The sequence below is a fragment of the Mirounga angustirostris genome, unplaced genomic scaffold (genome assembly GCF_029215605.1).
Source record: "Mirounga angustirostris isolate CCGP_5_RB_7025 unplaced genomic scaffold, mMirAng1.0.hap1 SCAF_7, whole genome shotgun sequence".
Lineage (NCBI taxonomy): Eukaryota > Metazoa > Chordata > Mammalia > Carnivora > Phocidae > Mirounga > Mirounga angustirostris.
The window spans coordinates 42,499,257-42,513,825 of NW_026991715.1; the positions used below are offsets into that span (position 1 = coordinate 42,499,257).

At 41.5% G+C, this 14,569-nt stretch overlaps 1 protein-coding gene across 1 annotated transcript in view; it reads right to left on the bottom strand.

Annotated features, from left to right (window-relative positions):
• ANKRD55 (ankyrin repeat domain 55) overlaps positions 1–14,569 on the bottom strand; it is a 403,377-nt gene that overhangs the window by 183,700 nt on the left and 205,108 nt on the right. The window contains exon 7 of the mRNA XM_064596135.1: positions 1,535–1,643. The gene's annotated coding sequence lies outside the window, so the exon portion shown is untranslated. The remainder of the gene's footprint in view (positions 1–1,534; positions 1,644–14,569) is intronic.

Sequence of the window (14,569 nt, forward strand, 5' to 3'; positions counted from 1 at the left end):
TGCACTGCTGCTCTGAGGCAGTGACCCAAGCTGCTGACCCCTGGAAGGAAAGGTCCAGCTCTGTCCAAAAGCAAGGACTCCTCTGCTGAATAAGACAGGAGTTCTAGTCAACTGAGTATTCTTCAGCTCTGTGTTCATAAGAAAGAACACAGTGCCCATGTTCAGTTGGCTGGAGACAGGGTAAGGTGGTGGGCAATGTGGAGCACGGACTTGGACATCAGATGGATCTGGATCTGAACCTTGGATCTGTCATCTACTAGCTATGTGATTTCAGGCAGGACCCTTGATTGCTCTGAGACTTAGCTTTCAGATCTATAACATAACCATTATAATAAAAATAATAGTAATGATAATGCTGACATGCCTACCACTGATTGAGCTGATACTCTATACCAGATATTGTTCTATAGACTTTACTGCATGTAATCTTCACAACAACCTTACAGAAAGGTATTAATATTGTCCCCATTTTCCAAGTGTGGAACCTGAGGCAAAACCAGTTTAAAGCCTAAGGTCATGTGAATAGAAAGTGGCAGAGGCAGCATAGAATCTGCCTCCTCAGGTTGCTGTGAGGCTTACTAGAGGTAAAGCAGCTAAAGGTATTAGTTCCAACTAAATGTACAACCATATACGTGCTTTTTTAAAAACTAGAAACAAGGAAAGGAGAACTCCCTTTCTAATTGCCCCAATTGTTACCGCTTTCTTTTTAAAATAAATGAATGAATGAATGAGCCTCTTTACTATCAACATCCTATTTAAGAGTAACCCACAGTATTCCTTATATTTTAACCCAAATTATCTAAAGTTCATAGAGATGATTTGCAAAAAAGCTCTAGCAACACTCGATACTAGGCTAGTACATATTCCGCAGCTCTATTCCAGAAACTGCTGTGTTCTGGCAGTCAGTCAAAATAAACATGCAGAAACCACTGAGAGTTTACTCTCAGTAAACATGTTTACAAATCCAGGCGCATACTTCAGAGCAAAATAAAGTATCTTCTCTACACACACACACACACACACACACACACACACACACACCTCTAATATGGTATTGAAGATGATGCTGAATCTTTTCCTTTCTTCCTTCCTTCCTTCCTTCCCTCCCTCCCTCCCTCCCTCCTTCCTTCCTTCCTTCCTTCCTTCCTTCCTTTCTTTCTTTCTTTTTCTTTCTTTCTTTCTTTCTTTCTTTTTCTTTCTTTCCTTTCTTTCCTTTCTTTTCTTTCTTTCTTTCTTTCTTTCTTTCTTTCTTTCTTTCTTTCTTTCTTTCTTTCTTTCTTTCTTTCTTTTTCTTTCTTTCTTTCTTTCTTTCTTTCTTTCTTTCTTTCTTTCTTTCTTTCTTTCTTTCTTTCTTTCTTTCTTTCTTTCTTTCCTTCCTTCCTTCCTTCCTTTCTTTCTTTCTTTCTCTTTCTCTCTTTCTTTCTTTCTGTCCTGAACAAACTTTCTTATCCTGTGTGTTGATTAGTGTATTAGTCTGGCTGCCACAGAACACCACAGTCTGGATGGCTTAAGCAACAGAAATTTATTTACTCACAGTTCTAGATGCTGGAAAGTTCAAATCAAGGTCCTAGCAGGGTCTGGTGAGGGCTTTCTTCCTGGTTTGTAGATGGCTGCCTTCTCACCGTGTTCTCACAGGGCCTTTCCTTCTTACATGTGGAAGAGAGGAAAGAGAGCCTTGTAAGGCTACCAATCTTATCAGAATAGGACCCCTACCCTTATGACCTCATTTAACCTTAATTACATCCTAAAAGCTTTATCTCCAACTACAGTCACATTGGGAGTTAGGACTTCAACATAAGAATTTTGTGGGGGACACAGTTCAACCCATGGCAGTTGATTAGTCTGAACTGAATTTTATGTAGAGGCCTACATATTTCAGAGACTCAATTATAATTCATTAAAATTTTCTATAGATTGTGGTCACCACTAGACCAGTAATTGCCAAAGGGCTGTGAATCAGGTGTTTGTGTAGTCCATGGACAGATTAAATGTAATAGATAAGATCTCTTGGTAAAGCAGAGTGAAAAGAGTCTCAGAATATAGGGTGGTGCTATCTAAAAATAAGTCTTGATGGCTATTGTGCTCCTAACACTGAAGGTATTTTGGAACATAAACAAGTTACCTAAAAGCAAAAGTTAGATCTGGAAAGGAAAGGGCCCATTCTGCTGAAGGAACATGTTCTTTCCAAATGGTTTGCATAATTTCCTATGTAGCTTTCATGTTACAGAAAACAAACACTTAGGTGTTTGGGTGACTAGGTAGACCAAGTTTCCATGTCTCGGAAATCTCACCGGGGCTGGATTAGTTTAAGAAATCTTGTTAACTTTCCTTCCATATGTCATTTAAAACTTTGGAAAATGTGAATGTGCTATTTTCTTGCTTTTGGACTTCTTTATTTTCTCCTTTTGACTAGGCATGCTCAAAAGTGGTGGTATCTTTGTAAATGGGCCTCACTGGGGGAGTGGGGAATGGGAGGAGTTGGATTTAAAAAATAGACTTTTCCAATTATAAAAACTCAGATAATAGTCAGCTTCTGGTGTCCAAAATAGAACTTATTTTTAAGGCTATTGTCTTGAGAGTAGATTTTCAAGAAAACAATTTATCTTTCTCCTTTAAGAAACCAAGATTCGGACACTCTATTGGTTCTTCCCATGGGGTAGAAAAGAATCATTCTTCCAGGACAGTAAGGCCATGAATTTGCTGTTTTATGGTGGGAGAGTGATAGGATGCAGGGGGAGAGTCCTGCTCCTGACAGGGGGTGGGGGCAGGGAAAAGTCAGATAAAAAAAAGCCTTTGTGGCCTAGGAGGTATTTGAATAGGTAGAGGGAGGGCTGATGGCAAAGAAAGCTGGCTTTCACTTTCTTAGGATCCCAGAAAGAAACTAACTTTCCAGCTGCCTCTAAACCAGTCTGCAGTATAAAGTACTCAGGCAGTGGAGGCCCTGAGGTTTTGTGCCTTGGTTTCTGTGTGAAAAGCCTGTGAACCTCCTGGGGCCCTCTGTGGTAACATGAAGGGTGATGAAGCAGAGGCTAGGTTTGGATGGGAGATGCTACAGAGACTCAGAGGGCCTTGGATTGGTAGGCAAGGCTTGCTGAGGAGAGTGTGGGTCAGCCTTGGAGTGTACCAGGCCGTGACCAACTTGTGAGAGAGAGATCACCAGTTCCCTGGCCACAGGCCAGCAGTCAGGTGACCCCCACTACTAGGCTCTGTCTCTTCTGTTTCACCTTACCCAAATTTTGTTTAGGCTGTTGTAAAGACGTGGTATGTTCAGTAGTGCTTCCTGCCTAGAACACTGGTCTGTTCCCCAGCTTACTGTGTAAGTTTTAATCATTCATTAAATCCCAGAAATGTGTTCACTCTTCTGTGAATTTTCCCAGACCTCTTTGTCTCCCATTCATTCTTCTCTCTTGGGGACCCCACGGCACCCATTAAGTGAGCGACCAGTTTTGGCATTTAATTGTGTACTGCCTGGAACTATTATTTCCACATTTGGATCTTTTCTCTTTCCAGTGAGACACCTAGTTTCTTGCAGCGAAGGTACTTTTGTTTCCCCATATATGAGACCATAAAGGAAGCAGATATTTAATAAATTCATATTGAACAAATGAAGGCATTTGACTGCCTCAAAGGGCTGGCCCCAGAGTTAATTTGATTCAGAAGAAAAGTACAGGTCAAAGGAATGCTATTGTTTTGCCATTTTCTTGTAGTGGAAAGTCCCAGCCAGTTATCAATTAATAGTGAGTATCAACAGAATTTATCTGGTGCTTACCAGAGGGTGACTTCTGAAGATAACTGCACAGACAGAGCTTACTGTGAAACAGGCTGAATTCTGCCACAATTTATTCCCTCTCTGGTCTCACACTAATCACTTAACTCCTGCCATGCCACACGTGGGGAAAATGTATTCTATCATCAGTCTCATACGAATTAACAAGCCTGTGTTCCACGTTCCAGAAGCACAGCAGGCTGATACAGATGTCAGTGGGATCCTGGCTTTGTGACTTTATATGCTGAAGGATCTTTGGGTGAAAAGCAATGATATAAACACAAAGGGACCATTATTAGGGTCATCATATTGACATTCTCGTATTGTATCAGGTCAGGGGAGGATGAGACAAGGGCAGGACTTGGGTAAGGGACAAGACATACTAGCAGCGGGAGCAACAGTTCGGGGTAAACAGTTGTAAATCCCCAAGGCTGGACCTTGTTAACATTTTACAGAATGCTTTGTCTCTTTTAAGCAAGCTAAAAAGCAAGAATGAATTCACACACCCTCTTTGGAGGTCAGTGGGATTTCTCTGTTTCTGTGGGACATCACTAATTAATCTCAAGCTAATCGGTAGCCTGCGGTTCACTGAGTTGGATTTAGAAACCACACACCATTTTGCTTAGCAGCTTGGGGGACACAGCTTAGGTAGAGGCAGCACACGCATAAAAATGACTGGTTTTCCCAGGGCTTCAAAGGCAACTCCATAGCTGGGTCAAGAGAAGCTACCCATCTCTCTTTCTGGTGCTCTCTTGGTGACTTACTTTTGTTCTCCCTACCTATTTGGCATCAGCACCTAGGTTTCTGAGGCTCTGAAGAGCAGCATGTTGCGGGTCATTTCTCCATGGGGGTAACTGAGGAAGGAAGTTTATTCTCAAAGCACATGTAGCAAGGGTATGATTCGGGGACAGAATAAAAAGTATTACTATTTTGTTGAACATAAATGGTCAAGGAGCTGATTTCAGTAAGAAGTTTCAGGCAGAAGTTTCAAACTGTCATGGCTGCCAAGTATTAAGGGTCAAGATGCCACTAATTCCCAGTGGATTAAAAGCACTGCTAATTTTTCTCAGGGACATTTCAACTTTGGAAAGGGTATCAATTTAGAAACACAAATTAAATTCTGTTTTTGAGATGAAATGAAGCCATAAGGAATTAAACAATTGGCCCATAAGTGGGATTTTTCTCAAATATTCCTTGAACTCTGTGTTCTAGAGAGGACTAAGTATACAGCATTGAGGGAGAAGGATAAGGAGGATAGCAGTTGAGGAGGAGGACATGTCTGAGGAATGTGGCCTCAGGACACTCAGGGAAATTGCTACAAAGGAAAAATCTGACAGAGAAACTGAATAAGTAAACTCAGTCTCTTGAGGTGTCTGGGCCAAAACACATTTTATGACTTTGATGATTAAAAAAATCTATATATTTTGAATGTTAAGATAATGAAGATCAAAGCTACACAATTTGGATGAAAAGAGGATTACTGTCATGTTTCAAGCTTTGGAAAGGAAATGATGGAATAACCTTTGGATCAAAGTGGCTGAAAAGTGGATATTTGGGTGCCTCAGAAAAAAAAGTCTTGCAGACCTTTACATAGAAAACTCATCATAATAATGTAGAAAAACACATGAATTCGTGCTGCATGGAATGAAGCTTAAAGTAGGAGTCTGCCATTAATGAAACAGGCACCATAAGTAAGATTATTTATGCATTGCTTATGAATCCATAAAATTATTAGATGAAAAATACACCACCATAAATAATAAGACTCTTTTCTATCCAGTTACTTAAAGAAGTACTTTAATATCTATTGTCTAATTAGATTCACATCAATCCTGAGAATTGTTAGAGCAGGTTTTAAAGATTTATTTATTTATTTATTTATTTATTTATTTTTAATTAATTTATTTGACAGAGACATAGCGAGAGAGAACACAAGCAAGGGGAGCAGGAGAGGGAGAAGCAGGCTTCCCGCCGAGCAGGGAGCCTGATATGGGGCTCAATCCCAGGACCCTGGGATCATGACCTGAGCCAAAGGCAGATGCTTAATGAATGAGCCATCCAGGCACCCCTAGAGCAGGTTTTAACCCCATTTTATAGTTGGGAAGGCAGAGCACAGGGAAGTTACATAGCTTCATAAGGTCAAGCATAGTTGATAGCATTTCCTGGACCTTGGCCTCTGGAAACCTTAACTGGGACTCTCCACCAGACTCTGAGTTGCCCTCAAACCAACTCCTCTGAAGTACTCAAATCTACCAATGAATGAATATCAAAAACAAAACTTCAAAGAACCTCAAGTACAAAGGTCACCAAGACATACTAACCACAGCCATGTTCAAGTCTTCTCCAGGCTGGCTTCAGGATGTTCAAATGAATTTCTATGAATGAAGAGGAATTTCTATGAATTGCCTGGGGTCTGAGATGGTAGTACATTGACTCACTATCTGCTGGGATGGCTTTTTGGGAATTCATTTGGCTTCAGAAAACAGGGCCTTGAGGGTGTAGGATGCAGGCTTTGGAGAACCATGGGTAAGACCCCTCCAGCATGCCAGACCACTGAGATCAAGCAATTGAGTGAGATTCTAGAGAGCTCATGGGCTCCTGAGGTGGTGCCCAGAGTTTGGTGGGAGAAGCACCTCAGAATGGGGATGGGCACAGAAAGAGGCAGTTAGAGAAATCCTGAAAAGGGTTTTTGTTTGTTTGTTTGTTTTGACTTCTGCCCGTCCTTGGGAACCATGGGATTATAACAGCACAGGTCTGAGGACAATCCACGCTGGGATTTGGAAGACCTGTGTGATTCTAGACAAGTCATGTAATCTTCCTGGGCATTCACATCCTCATCTATAAAATGAAGAGGTTGGACTCAGTGATGTCTTTTCCACTCTAATATGTTATGATTTCATGAAGCAAGCACTTAATTTAGCACTTAGAAAGATCCTTGGCTCACACAAAGTAACCCCATGCAGAAGGAAATTGCCTTTACAGTCTGTTTCAGGACTTGTGTAGGGATTTACCACAACAGTTAGTGATGGCCTTTGTTGGCTGCCGACTGTCTGAAGAGTCCTTGAGCACAGGCTGGCATTGTCCTAAGCTGGACAAGTCAGGAAAGAGCTGCAGAGGCAAAGGAGGGACACTGGGGGAGAAAAGTGATTCAGAAATGAGACTATTCTCTCTGTCCAATTCTCAGTCCCCAAACTGGGCTCCTATTGTGGAAATTAGACCTTTGAGCAGTGTTCCATGTGTTTATTCTACTTGTATCAAAGAGGCTTTCATCTCCCTAGAGCAAATTATTAACACATTCCACCAAAGATGTGAGGGTGGAGGCCTGGCCTTGGGGGGAAAAAAAAATCACATCATAATAAAAAGCTGCCCGAAACATGAACTTAAGAAAAACTAACATAAAAGCCCCCACTTTTAATGACAGTGGTTGGCCAGATGCCAAGGTCCTTGTGCCCAGAGGAGCACGGCTGGCTGATTCCTTGTCAGTAGGCTGACCCTTCTGTGCCCAGGAATTTTCCATGCGATGGCCAGTGGTGTGGGAGGTGGGGCCTTTGCAGGTTCAACAGGTTGAGGCACTCACAGCCAGTTGCCTTCTACCTTAGCTGGAGGCCAGATTTTGTTGGTTGAGTGAACAGTGACTCTCAGTTGCAGGAAGTATATCTCGGCTCCTTGGGAAGTGGGGGGAGAAAAATAAAGAGACAAACAAAAAACACACAAAAAGACCAACAACTTTCAGGTACATCCAAGAGGAGAAACAGATTTAAAATAAGAAGAGCAATGTTCCCGCTTCACTAATGATTATTCTCCAAGGCAAAAGGCTGTGGGGAATAGTTTCTAGATAGAGATTATGCCATTTTCTACAGCAAGTTCCTTGATTTACAGGAGCCATTTGGTCCTTAAGGCCCCTCCTTTGAGATATAGCTGAACTGTATGTGGAAAAGGGCCTAGTGTGAAAGAGAATACAGGGAATTATTTATTGATGTTGAAAACCAGGACCCAGGGTCTGACTTTGTTTTTGTTTGCCTTTTTAAAAATATTTCCTAGTAACACCAAGATATATGATATCACAAATCTCATGTTCAGCAACTATGACAACCAAGATTCATGAATAGCCGTGGACATGTTGTCTGACATTAGCATCAGTTTGCCCTATTGGGGATAGAGGAGGAGCAGAAAGAATTGAGAAGCTGAGAATACAGGAGGGACTTGAAATACTTCATCCAGCTAAACAGCCAGTGCAGCCTTGACTAAGAGCAGTTTAGGATTTGGAGCCTTGGCTTCGCCATCTGAAATTGAGCATGTGTGTGAGGTGAGGAGGAACTGCCCACACTAGTGAAGATGGATGAATATCCTTTGTAATGACCCAAACCACTCCTATAACAAGAAAGGCTCCCCAAAATCCCACCGTTTCACCTATAATACACAAGGATTTTTCAACTTTGGCTAATCATAGTAAGTACCATTTGCTCAGCACTTGACTGCTTCAGAATGCCTCTTACAACATCTATGTTACTTCTACGATTATTTGCAATTAATGTATTCAGAAACTGAACATAATTTGCCCAAGTTTCCCCCTCCACACTCTGCACCTGAGGTTCTCAACAAGGGACCAGTCTCCACCACATTCCCTGCCCTGGGGATGGGGGAGGGCTTTTGGTGATATCTGGAGACATCCTTGTTTGTTGACAAAGGGGGAAAGAGCCATTGACATCTAGTGGGTGGAGGTGAGGGATATAGCTCAATATCCTGGAATGTACAGGCTAGCCCCCCACCCCCCAGCATTACAAAGAACTAGCCACCCCAAAATGTTAATAGCACCAAAGCTGAGAAAACCTGCTCTACATATTCACATTTTAAAGTTCCTTTTTGACTTCAATGACCATTTCTATACTGATAACTGTGTTTATTATTTTTATTATTTCTCAAACTCCAAACTCTTATTACTAATTTCTAACAGAGGCCTCTACCTGGTTGGTATGTGGGAACCTTAAACACAACATGATAGAAATAGATCTCCACCTTCTATATTCTGACCTCAACCACAGGCCCTACCATCTAGGGTTTCTCAAGTTAAAAACGCAATTGCCATTCTTGACCTTTTCCTTCCTGTTCTATTCCTCACCCACCCCAATCCAATCATTTGACAAGCCTTTTAAATACACCTGAGAAACATCTCTTGCTATTGGCCTTTCCTTTCTTTCCCACTGACATCATTTTAGCATTAGTCCTCATCATCTCAGGATAAACTGTTGCTTTAATTTGGCAATCAGGCCAGGCACTATTCTCAGCCCCCATGAGATACTATTATCATCCTAATTTTGCAGATGAGGGAAAAAGGTGCAGATAGTAAGGCTATTCAATGAAGAGGCCAGGAGTTGACCTCAGGCCAGACTGTGCTGTCAACCACTATACTCTGCTGCCTCCTGATTCATCATCTTAGACTTGACTTCCATCTTTTTCTACATGAATCAAGTGTTCCAAATACTCTGAAGATCTCCTTCCTCTTGGAACTTTCTAGAGTTTTGCACATTTCTGTGTCATTGAACATGCTATTTCCACCCCCCCACCAACCTGGAATACCCTTTCTTCCTTCCTTCTGGCTGGCTCCTACCCATGCTCCAAGGCCCAGCTCAGATAAAAGCTCTTCAAGGCCACATATCATGTCTTATCCATATCTCCAAGTATCTGTTTCGTAACAAGTACCCAAATACTTACAAAATAAAAGAAAATTACTTTCTCTCTCTACTATTTCAAAAGCAAAGTTACCTTGCAAATATTTTCTAGTGAAAGCAGCTCCATCAGTATCCCATCCATCCCTCAAGGCAACTGATGAGAAGTTAATGCTTGCATGTGTATATACAAAGGTATATACAAAGGTGAGCTGCTTTAAAATATACTGACTAGATGAGTTGAATATATGTATTTTATTGACTATATGAATTCAAAGAGGTGGCATCAAATGTTCTGGGAGCACTAAACACTTCTAAGCTTTGTTTGTGACCCCAAATTTCTGCTCCAGTTTGAAAATAAATCCTTCTCTTTGGCCTGGTAAAACAAAATATGTGTTATGACAGGGTGATTTGTTTCAAATGATTCATTTCAGAGTAAAGAAGAAATTCAAAAGATGTTTATGTTGGCAAGTTCTACTCCAAGTTCACGTTATTTTAACAACTTTCCTCTCCCTCTCCCCTGTCCCTGATACCATAACGGTTGAAGTAAAGACACAATATGGTGCAAGGATTTAAGGTAATTCTAATTTCTATTTCCTGCATGACTTGCATAAGGCATACGAGAAGATGAATATTTCCTGCAAGCATCATTTTCATCATCAGCAAAAGAGGGAAATACATAGTGTAGAAAAAGAATTCTTTGGCAGGACCATAAAGCCTTTATGCTCAGAAACAAAACCTGTTTATCTCCTGGGCCATTAATTCTCCCAAACCATTAGCAATTGGAAGACAAGGACAAAAGCCAAAGATAAACAAAAAATTTTTAGAAGGAGGGGGGGATGGAGATTTGCACACCAATCAAACTGTGGCCCAGACATAATTATACTATGAACAAAACTCTGTTCAGAGGCTGTGAGGGTTAAAATTACTATGGAGATATGGCCCCTGCTCCTCAGAAGATGGGGAAAAGTGTAATAAAGGTCATTCTTTCCTGTAGCTTTTAGTAATATGAAAGTCAAATCCTGCATTTTCTTTGTTAATGTGATATTTTCTACCTCTTGTCTCACCAAATAGGTTAACTGCTCAGGATGAACACCTTTTTATGGGATAGTTCCAGTATCCTGTCCCCAGAGGGTCTTGGTTTTATCTCTGAAAACTCAAAGTCAAGGCGGAATTATATATATATATTTTAAAGATTTTATTTATTTCTTTATTTGAGAAAGCACGAGAGAGCAAGAGAGAGTGATCTAGGTGAGGAGCAGAAGGAGAAGCAGGCTCCCTGTTGAGCAGGAAGCCCAACGTGGGGCTCGATCCTGGGACTCTGGGATCACGACCTGAGCCGAAGGCAGACGCTTAACCGACTGAGCTACCCAGGCGCCCCAAGGTGGAATTATATTCATTAGCATTCCTTTTGAGGGGTCCTGAGGTATTAATCCCAAACACAGTAGTTACATGTGCAAAAATTGCGAACTAAATCTGTATCTACTCAGGGAAGTGAAAAGACCTATTCCTTTGTTAGGTACATACCCAATCAGTCCCGAGGTAGGACCAGCTCTATATGATGGTGTGTTTTCTTTCTTTTTTTTTATTATGTGTTCTAGAAGCTACTTTATTTTTATTTTTTTATTAAGTTCAATTAGCCAACATATAAATACATCATTAGTTTTTAATGTAGTGTTCAACAATTCATTAGTTGCATATAACACCCAGTGCTCATCACCACATGTGCCCTCCTTAATATCCATCACCTGATTATTCCACCTTCCCACCCCCCTCCCTTCTGTAACCCTCAGTTTTGTTCCTGGAGTCCAGAGTCTCTCATGGTTTCTTTAGGTCATTTCTTATATGGCTTTGTGGGAAATCAGGAACGTTCTTCTTTTGGGCATAACTCCTCCACACTAAAGAACAGCTAAAATGGCTGTAGAGGCTGCTCTTGGCTTTCTAAAACCAGAACTTCCATTCTAGCATGGTTTTCATGGCTATACCCATTGCCTGGAATGCTCCCTCACATCTTTCTACTTCTCACTTCATCTGTTCATTATTACTTAAATCTCAACTTAAAATCACTGCATTTTGGTGGCCTAACAAATAAACTAGGTTACAGTTTTTGTTTAGGCCATTCATTGTTAACCTTGGCTACACAGAAGAATAAACTGGGGGAGCTTCTAAAAACCAATTATTACCAGGCCTATGCTGGACCAATTAAATTTGATTATCTAGGATGGGTATGGATAACAGTACTTTAAAAAATAGCCCCAGGTGGTAATATATAGATCGTGTTGAGAACTTCTGTTTTAGAGCGTAACTCTCTTCATATCTCCATAGGAGTTCTGAGCTACTTACAACTATTGGTTCACTGTCTCTCTTTGTCACTGTAACATATAATGAAGTGGGGAATTTTGTTCACCAGGAAATCCCAATGTGAGAGAAAGAAGAACTCATTTTCTGGGTGTGTGGTACCCTCCCTAGGAGCAAGAGAAGGAAGCTGGGGGGTGGGATGCTTTGTGGATCTTCTGGATCCTCTTCTCTAATCAAACCCATAAGGGATTATTAAGTATAGGGAACAAACTGAGGGATGCTGGAGGGGAGGTGGGAGGGGGATGGGGTAACTGGGCGATGGGCAGTAAGGGGAGCACTTGATGGAATGAGCACTGGGTGTTATATGCAACTGCTGAATCACTAAATACTACCTCTGAAACTAGTAATACATTATATGTTAATTAAATTGAACTTAAATAAAAGTAAAAATCATTTTTAAGTTTAGTTTTGGTTGCTGTGTTTGTTTGAAGGTTACTCCATGAAGAGACTGTGTCACATGGATATTGAGTGAATAAATGAATGAAAGAGTGAGCGAGGTAGGGAGTAATTGAGATTATATTTAAATACTTTTTACATCTGATTCAACCTCAAGTTTCTACATACAGGCTCTCATCATTATGACTCTTTTAACAGACCATTTTTTTCATTCCTTACAGACTTTGGCACATATATCTAACTTCCTATTGAACCTCTCCACTTAGATGTTCAAAAGACGTTTGGATTTGAAGTTCAAAACTAAAGAGGACTGGAAGCTCATTTTGGATGGATTTATTTGGGTATTTGTCATGGACTTTCAAAATATTGAATCCCAAATCTCAATTTTGGCTTCCCAAACAGGCAAGTTCTAACATGAGCTAAGAATGCCAGCCATACAAATAAGTTCAAGACACAGAAGAGAGGCTGGAGTGAATTTGTCACTAGAGAAATGCAGTGTTATGTAATATGAGGTATACTTCTAGTCCAAGGACTAGCCCTGCAGACTGCCACTGGAATGTGGTCCCTCCTCATGCCACTTCCAAGAAATATCACGTTTAAGAAATGAGCAGCAAATGTAAGCTAAGATAAGGGAATGAGACTGAGGAAGGAGGGAAGGAAAGTATAAACTGCTCTACCTCCATACTTCCGTGCAAGAAAGAACTTGCAGTTCCTCATTTCATGAATCCAGTTAAATAGTTCTCAGAGCCTTCCAAGTGTCTTCCAAGAACAACAGACTATGTTCTAAGCATTGGGGATACAGCAGCAAAGAAACAAAAATCCCTGTTCTCATTGATCAAATATTCTAATTGAGGTAGGGAGAAAACAAATGCAACACATGGTGTGATAGAAGTACTATGGAGGATGTACAGCAGGGCTGAGGGATAGGGAATGTAGGGGGCATTGCCATTTTAAGTCGGGTTGCCATGGTAGACCCAAATGAGAAGGTGACAGTTGAATAAATTCTCAAGGGAGGTGAGGGAGTGAGTTATGTGGACATTTGGCATAAAGTGTAGAAGCAAGGAAAACAACAAGTGCAAAGGCCCTGAGGCAGGAGTCTTAAAAGCTCTGGAAGGTGTTTGGCTTCTACTCTGAGTGAAATAGGGCGCTTGATGGGTTTTAATTGGAGTGATGTGATCTGACTCACACTGTAATGGGATCACTCTGGCTGCAAAGTTGAGAATTGACCAAAGTGGGCAGGAGTAGAAAGACCAATGGTGAGGCTGGGGCAATACTGCAGGTGAGAGATGAAGGTTAGGGGGTTGAAGGTGGTCAAAAGTGTTTAGATGTGGGATACATTTTTTTTTAAGATTTTATTTATTTATTTGACAGAGAGAGACACAGTGAGAGAGGGAACACAAGCAGGGGGAGTGGGAGAAGGAGAAGCAAGCTACCCGCCAAGCAGGGAGTCCGGTACGGGGCTCGATCCCAGGACCCTGGGATCATGACCTGAGCCAAAGGCAGACACTTAACAACTGAGCCACCCAGGCGCCCCAGATATGGGACACATTTTAAAGGTGGAGTTGACAGCATCAGCAGCTGGATTAGACAAAGGGTGTGTGTGAGAGAGAGAGAAGAATCAAGGATGGCTTCAAGGTCTCTGGTCTGGGCACCTAAAGTGGGGAAAGCTCTGGTAAGAGCAGGCAAAAGCTGGCACGAGATCCCAAGCCGAGTACTTTCCAAATGTCATGGGACACACAATGTGCAAAGAACTTAACAGCCAACTTAGGCCAACCTCTTGACGAGAAAACTGAGGTCCTAAAAAGGGGGAGGTAACTGGGCAGCAGGACAGGCATGGAAATTAGTTCAGAGTAGAGACAACATGCCCCCTTAGGTGAATACAGGGTTAGCAGATACCACTGTTTTGGAACCACAGAAGCCTGGCAGGCAAACCACTTCAGGGAAAGCGAAGACCACATACTTTAGAGGGCACTGAGTAAGTCTTCTCCAAGTGAAGCTGTCAGCCATGTCCTGGGCTACAGTTCCCCTCCTGAAGGCTGAGAGTAAAAATGATGGTGCATGATGGTGAGATTCTGGGGTGGGACGGTTGAAGACCTTTAGGTGAAACAATGGATTGGGTGGAATCTCTCCCAAAGTCAGAATTGCTTGTTGTTACTCTTGCTGTTGCAGCTGTTCTAGACAATGGTACTAAAGGGCTGAGTGTGGGCGTCTTCTTTCTTGACACTGACTATGATAATGGTCCTCTTTTTAAATGTTTTGGAATTCATCATCACTCCTTGCACATTAACATTCTTGAATCTTCTATTTTTGGTGACCTCCAGCCAACAACAAGCCCTCCAATTTCTACACAGTTGCTTCTTGGCTTGGCAACATAGCAGAGGCA